Raw genomic sequence first — 8,162 nt, forward strand, 5'->3', positions numbered from 1 at the left:
TCTGAGATTTTATTTGACCTTTTTTTTCCTTCATCATTTCTAAAAATGGCTTGCCCATCTAACATTTGCTTAGATTTGAGTCTTATGAGTGATACAGACGAGCAGCGTCAAGATAACATATGGCGCCTGTCCTTCTTATCTTCTAATGGTCTTCTTACGGTTGGGGACTCTATGATAAAGAATAACATAACCGCTACTGTGGTAGCTAGGACTCTTCTCACTCCAAAGGATAACAGAATCCTTTCAAAATGATTTAATGAGTCGGCCGTTCAAGACTCATTGGCTCTCGGTGTTCAATGTGCAGGCTCTGTATCCAATATGGGCCAACGCCTATTTGCTCAAACTCGCCAAGTTGAATCATTGATGGCTGAGGTGGCAAGTCTTAAACAAGAGATCAGAGGGCTCAAGCACGAGAATAGAGTGTTACACGTGCTTGCAAATAATTACTCGACCAGCATGAAAAGAAAGCTTGACCAGTTGCAGGAATCTGAAAGTCGGATTCAAAGTGATCACTAGAGGTTCGTTGCTAGATTCTGAAAGCAACTAATGTCTTCCCCTTCTAGTGTTTTGCCAAGTACTGGGGTGCCACATGATCAATCTCCAGTGCCTTCCCCTTCTGGGGTACTTCCGAGTAATGAGACTTCACATGAGCAACCTTTGTAAAGACTTCATCCTGTTTGTTTGTTTTAACTCATGTGTATGTACATATCTGTAATTTCTCGAAGATATTAATAGATAAGCTTTATTTCATTCAGTGTATTGTGCTAAATACAATAAAGCATATACTTTACTAGGATGTGGTACTTCTGGACCGAATATCAATTTATGTTTACCCATACTAAGATAAATGATCATTCTTAATGTCGACATTATTTGAATATTTAACTCATAATCTTCAATCCATATGGTTCTTTAATATCATAAACATCATGGATAGGATTCGTGTTAACGTATTTTTCGATCTGCAGTTCAAGACAATATTTCCTTCAAGACAATATTTCCTTCAACACTTTATAATCTTTCTAGACACTTCAGGAGTCCTAATCTAATATCATTAACTCTTCAAGAGTTCTAATTTAATATCATCAACTTCTTGCAAGAGATTTTAGTATGTTGCAACAATATCATAATAATAGTACTCACTAAGGCAATTTATACCATTCATTGGTATTGACTATTGAGTACATAATTTATGCTTTTACCCTTCTAGGGCTTACTTCAAGCAATTTGAATCCTTCAGGGATTTTCTACACTTCATAACACATTTTCCTTTGGAATATATACAGAGCAATTTGCTCCCATGTATACTTGAGGGATTTACTTATGGAGATATGATGTGGGCGATTCACAACCCTTCATATATAATTCTTCGTTCATATGAACTCGTTTACAACCTTGTGTCATTTCATGTGAGTGTATTTCACTGTATTACAAATGCCCAATGTAACCTCCTTGGTTCAACATCTTTTGGCTATTTGTATTATATTCAAATATATATAGGTCAATTTCTCCACGTTCTTACAAAATTGTAATGGAATTGTCTTTTTCCATTTTGGCCAATAATTTTTGTTGACGGAAAAGAATGGGACTCAATATCAACACAACTCATTGATAAATTTAGTAGCTACTTGTAAAAACCAAAATTACCATTGGTTATCATCAATCAATGATCCCATATTCTCATGTGCATGCACTTGCATAAAAGCTTTTCATTTCTTTGGATATCCATTGCCTCTTCAAAGGCATTACACTGTCTCTTACAGGACAATCATAGTTTAGAGAATGCAGATCATACCCTCTTCTTGAGCATTATAGAGCTTGGATTTTAATCTCCACTTCCAGGAGTTGAGTCATTTAGAACCTATACGTCAATCCTGCTTCATGCATGATACATCATCATTCCCATGTCTGCAGATTGTCCTTCTAGGACGTGTATCTATGTAGCGACTGTCATGTTTCTGGCATGCAACAGTTATGCTTCGGGAATGCAATAGTTCAGTAGTACCATACTCTTTTTCTTTTGAATAACTGAACCTTTTGAGTCTGAAGGTTCGCCACGCTTCAGGCGTGCAACAGATAAATCATTTCTTGTAGGCACATTTGTAGCAAGTACATGTGATTTTATCACTTTTGTTGCATTATTAAATGCATCTGGCATTTGATTGACACATCATTGCATCATTCAATTATTCTTACTTCATTTTCATGTTGATTGCTTCGTGAATCAAAATAAGACAAATTCTCTTCATTCTTCTGGAACGGTCTTTTCAATTTCGTTTTCATGAGCAGAGCGTGGGTAATCAATTTCATCCGCTTAATAAATGTTTCTGCTAAACCATTTTGAGTATGGACATAAGGAACTTCTGGTCCTTATTTAATAGTATGTAGACTGAGACTCTTATGGCCTTTATTACAATTAAGTTGAGGCATTGCGACACTTCAAACTTACGGTACTCATCAAGGAATTTCATGTCCTGATCTTCAAGATCAAGGGACTTCATGCCCGATCTTTGTGTATGATAGAACTCGGGTCCAATCATTTTATATGATGAGGATCAAGAAACTGCATGTTCTGATCTAATCAAGGAACTTCAGGTCCTTTATATACTCATCATAACAAAAGATAAGTACAATAAATGAATTAAAGCAATAGGCGGTAATTCTAGCCATAATGAATAAATTGCATTTAAGTAAATAAAGCTTGTGACAAGGGCTTTAATTCAGCACCATTCACATAAATCAAAACTTAAAGCAGCAGGCGGTAAAACCGTCCATGATAAATAAATTTCTTTAAAGTAAATAGAACTTGTGAAAGTGTTTTAAGCCAACACCATTCACATAAATAAATATATATTTTCTTCTTTCTTAGGTGGTGCAACACCATCCAAAAAACCTTACCTTTATTATTATTATTATTATTATTATTATTATTATTATTCATTCATTCACATGCTACAAAATTCCAAGAAGCCTTTGTTCTTTTTAGTTTTTTTTTATTATTTCTTTTTTACATGTTGTGTCGGCACAGCAAGATTCCACCTTTTCCCTTTTTTCAATTATTTATTTTCTTTGTCATATTTTCAAAAGGTCCCATTGTTTTTGCCTTATCCTCCAACTCCTCCACATAATACTTCTTCCACTGCTTAGAAACCTGAGCACTTTCTTTGTTTCTCATCAGTCTCACCTTCCTCGTTCAGTGGTGTCCTTAGAGGACATATCAGCAACAAAAGGAGCAACAACAACTGCACCGCCCAACCTTCTTTTGTTTCATCCCCTTTATTTTTATTATTGTTTCACAGTTCGAAGTCATTTTAGTTACCCAGGAAATAATAGTAACACTAAGTTCCAATTGGTGTTCCTCCTCCGGTGAGTTTCGAAAAAGTCGAAACAGTTCCCATAAGTTTTGGAGTTAAGAGCGTTTGCAACTTATGAGAAGATCAAACCGTTAGATTTAGTTCAAAGTTATGATATTTATAAGAGGATACCGAACAACTTTCGTGAAGAAACAATTTCGATCTGAGCTACCGAAATGGAGTTTTGGTACTCATAAGGTGCCTGTCTAATTTTCTGCGAAAATTGGAAACTGGTTTGGTATTTCAGGCATCTGCGATGATTAAACTGTTGGAATTTTCTGAAAATTTGATATGTTGTAGGTACTAGGCGGACGAACAACTTTGAAGAAGAAAGTATTTAAATCCGATGTGCGCAAGTTGGAGTTCTGAGGCTGTTTACATGGCTGTCAGATTTTCTACGAATTTTGATTCTGTACTCTTTTGCTTATGCAAAGGATGATATACAGTCATATAACAACATATATATATATATATTTTCTTCAGGAAAATCAGTAGTACGAATATTTTAAGATGAAATGAAAAGATTTTCTTATTTGTGAGATTCCAGGCGACAGGGGTGAACATGATTTGTGGCGTTGTGCTTTCCACTGACATGAGAGCTTCTCGTGCTGATAACGTGTTGTAAAATAGACGGTGTGTGCAGTGGAATAAATAAACAATACACAAAATTTACAAGGTTCATGTATAGTCAATATAACTGGAGTACGTCCTCGGGGCAGCAGTAATGCTTTCATTATAATCTGAAATAATAAAAGTACAAAGATAACTCTCTCTATTATCTCCTCTTCCTCGCCTTCCTCTCTTTTCTCTCTTCCTCTTTCATGAGTCTCTCACTACTTCATATCTTCTTCCCATACTTTCATTTTATAGGAAAAAGTTACTGTAGCAACACTATTCACTTTACAAAATTTCCATAAATGAATAGTGAAAATACTGTGCATAAATAGTAACAGACTATTCATGTGGGCCATCCACATATTATTCACAACATAATACCTATTTTTGAGATCCAAAGCCCGAAAATAAAAGTTCGGTGGGCATTATTGTCATTTCAGTTTGGGAGGGATTGGGGTTACATAGAGAAGGAAGGAGCGATGAATGCATGGAATTCAGGGATTAGACTGGATTCGGCAAGGAAATTATAGAGAGAGAAAAAGCACCTTGATACCAGGATCAAACACCTTGATACAGATTTCCACTTTGTTCGTGAAAAAGTTCAGAAAGGCAATTTACTGGTTAAATATATTTCAACTTCAAATCAGGTGGCTGATATCTTGACTAAAGGTTTACATGGTCCGCTATTCTTGCAACATCGTTTCAATCTCAAGCTAGGATTTCCCAGTTGAGATTGAGGGGAGGTATTAAGTGTAAGATGGTATTTGTACAGCTATCATAATCCTAGACATACATGTGTCACAATCTTGTATGTTTGGGTAGTTATAAGATTGCTTAGTCATTAAGTTTTCTGGTTACTATATATAGTTAGAGAGATAACAATTGTATTTTAGTCTTTGACAAGAGTAATGAAAAACAGTTTATACACGTCTTTACCTTTGTGTCTTTACCTTTGTCAGTAAAGAGTCCTTCACGTCTTTACCTTTCTCATAATCTCCATAATTATCTTCTGTATATTATTCCTTTATCTTAGAGATTTGTAATCCCGTAAGGATTTGTATTGGGAGCTACACAATCCCTTTAGGACTCTCTGTAAACTTGTATATTTATACCTGATTATGAGTAATGGAAAAGTATGACTTCCACCAATATTATTGCTTCATGTTTACTGTGCTATTTCTCTTAATATATATTTCTACATGGTATCATCCATTTCCCTGGCTTAACAACCCTTCTCGATCCTGCTTCTCATCATGTCATCTACCTCTCCACTTCCTGGACTTGCTATTGCCCAGTTTCTCAAACTCAATGACTCCAATTACCTCACGTGGCTTCGTCAGATCAAGCCATTTCTTGTTGGTTATGATCTGTGGAAGTTTGTTGATGGCTTCCACCCACCCCCATCGACCACCCTCACTATCACTACTACCTCTTCCCCTACCGCTTTTGACTCTCATAGTTATTCTGTGACTACTACCTTTACCATTCCCAACCCCGCTTTTGTCCTATGGTACCAACACGATCAGTTGGTTGTAAGCTCTATCACTGTTACCTTGATAAAACCCGTCCTTGCTCTCATCGTGGGCCATGACTCTGCCCAAGCAGTCTAGGCCTGTCTTCAACAGTGCTTAGCCCACGGCTCTATTCTCAACTCCGCTACCTTGCATTACCAACTGCTTGATCTTTCCAAAAGATCTCGTTCTATTGTTGACTATCTTCAGCATGCTAAATCTTTTGCTGATAAACTCACCGCTATCGGCCGTCCCGTCGATCCTAAAGACTTCATCACCGATGTTCTCCGTAGTCTTGGATCTGACTACCTTACCTTTACCACTACTATAATCAATGTCACCCTCTTCCTACCTTTGAGGAGTTGACCTCTAAGATTGAAGCTTTTGATCTTCAGAACCCTCACACATCCACCACTACTGCCGCTTTACAAACTGCCCTCGTTACTACTCACCAAGCTCGTGCTTCTTCTCAGTCCTCTGGCAGTCGCAATAGCAACTGGAACGGCCGTCCCCAAAGGAACAGTGGTCCGTAGCGTCATACCTTCGGCTGGCGTCCTGGCAGTAATACCAATCCCCGCAATCAACAACAACAATGGAATGAGCCTCCTCCATTCAATTCTCAGCAACCTTCTCCGCAACCTTGGCATGGGCCCTCTAATCCCTCTTATTGGCCAGGCCCGCGTGGGTTCTTTGGGCGCCCCACCTCCAGTTTACTGGGACCCGGCCCTTGGTGCCACACTTTCTACACCTCGCAGCATAGTGCTGCACACTGTCCACATCGCTATGGCGGCCTAGAACCTTTTCCCCCTTTTTGCGGGCTCTCAGGTGGTTTTTTATCAGGATCTCAACATTTGGTTTCCCGACACCGGCGCTACCCACCACATGACGGGCGATCCCAATGCCGTCCCCTATCCACAGTCTTATCGTGGTCCTAACTCCGTTCAATTGGGTAATGGTGATTCTCTAAACATTACATCCACTGTTACAATTCCTATTTCTTTTAACTCTATTCCGTTTAATCTTCGTAATGTCTTTCTTGTTCTGTCTTTACGTAAAAACCTCCTGTCTGTTGCACGCTTTACACATGATAACAATGTCGTTATTTGTTTCTTTCCGTCCTTCTATCGTATCTATGATTTGCACACTGATGCTTTATTGTTTCAGGGCCCATGTAGAGATGGCCTTTATCCATTAGCACTCTCCTCACCACAGGCCCTTGCCACTTCATCCTCCACCCTTTGGCATCACCGTCTCGGTCACCATTCATCCTCGATTTTGTCTCGTCTTAGCTCTAGTTTAGGCTCTAAGTCATTTTCTTCCAAGTTTTTTTTGTAAAAGTTGTGCTTTAGGCAAGTCCACACAACTTCCTTTTCAATTAAATAATGCAAGGGCTACTACTCCATTTTATATTATACATTCTGATGTTTGGATATCCACTACTACCTCTGTTTCTAGCTTTCGTTATTACGTGTTATTCACTGACGATTATACTCGTTATTCTTAGATTTACCCCATGAAAAAGAAGTCTAAAGTCTTTACACATTCCAAACCTTTGTTGCAATGGTTCGTAACCTATTTAACACATCTATTAAATATTTACAAAGTGATGGCAGCATCGAATATGTCAATCACTCATTTTCTGAATTTTGTCATCAATTGGGAATCTAACAGCGTCTTTCGTGTCCACACTCACCCCTAACAAAATGGCCTTGCTAAGCGTAAGCACCGTCATATAGCTGATATGACTCGCACACTGCTTACTGCAACTCATGCCCTACTCACCTTGTGGGTGGAAGCTACGCTCACTTCTGTCCACCTCATAAATCTTCTCCCCACCTCTACCCTTAACTGGTCCACTCCCTACACACTTCTCTTTGGTCGGTCACCCACTTACTACCACCTACGTACCTTTGGATGTATGTGTTTTCCATACCTTCGGGATTATATTCATGATAAACTAATGCCACATTCTCTTTAATGTGTTTTTGTGGGTTACAATGCCTCTCATAAAGGTTACAGGTGCCTTGATATGACTACTGGACGTATTTATATCTCTCGCCATGTAGTGTTCAACGAGGTTGTTTTTCCCTTTGCAACCTCTCTCGGCCACCCACCAACCACATACGTGGAGCTAGAAATTCATCTTACTGCCATCCCACAATCTTCTTACTCATTGCATATCCCTTCCTCTCTTGGCCCCGTGGGCCCATCCTCCACTGATGGCCCTTCGACGCCACATGTCAATGCCCTATATACTCATACTGCTTCTCCACCATAGCCCCCAGCTACCCAATCCCGATCGCCACAACCTGTGCTTCCATCTCATCCTATGGTCACCCGGACTAAAGACGACACGCGTAAACCCAAGTCCTGGACTGATGGCTCTATTTGGTATTCTTTCCCTCATGCTCTTTCAGTTTCGCTTACCACTGATGAACCCACATGCTTTACACATGCTGCTCGCAAACCTAAATGGCGGGCTGCCATGACCGAGGAAATTAATGCACTTCTTAAAAATAATACTTGGGTTCTTGTTCCACCATTACCCACCCAAAACAAAGTCGGCTGCAAGTAGGTTTATCGCATAAAACGGCACACTGATGGTAGCATCGACAGATACAAAGCACGTTTAGGGCAAAGGGTTTTCACCAACAACCAGGACTTGACTACGATGAAACTTTCA

At 39.1% G+C, this 8,162-nt stretch overlaps 1 long non-coding RNA gene across 1 annotated transcript; it reads left to right on the forward strand.

Moving 5' to 3' along the window:
- The first annotated feature begins 5,177 nt into the window (after window positions 1-5,177).
- LOC126586948 (uncharacterized) lies at window positions 5,178-6,888 on the forward strand. The gene is made up of 2 exons (XR_007610938.1): window positions 5,178-6,428; window positions 6,644-6,888. It is a non-coding gene; the product is annotated as an uncharacterized LOC126586948 (long non-coding RNA).
- Window positions 6,889-8,162: the final 1,274 nt, after the last annotated feature.

This window comes from Malus sylvestris, chromosome 10, assembly GCF_916048215.2.
Source record: "Malus sylvestris chromosome 10, drMalSylv7.2, whole genome shotgun sequence".
NCBI lineage: Eukaryota > Viridiplantae > Streptophyta > Magnoliopsida > Rosales > Rosaceae > Malus > Malus sylvestris.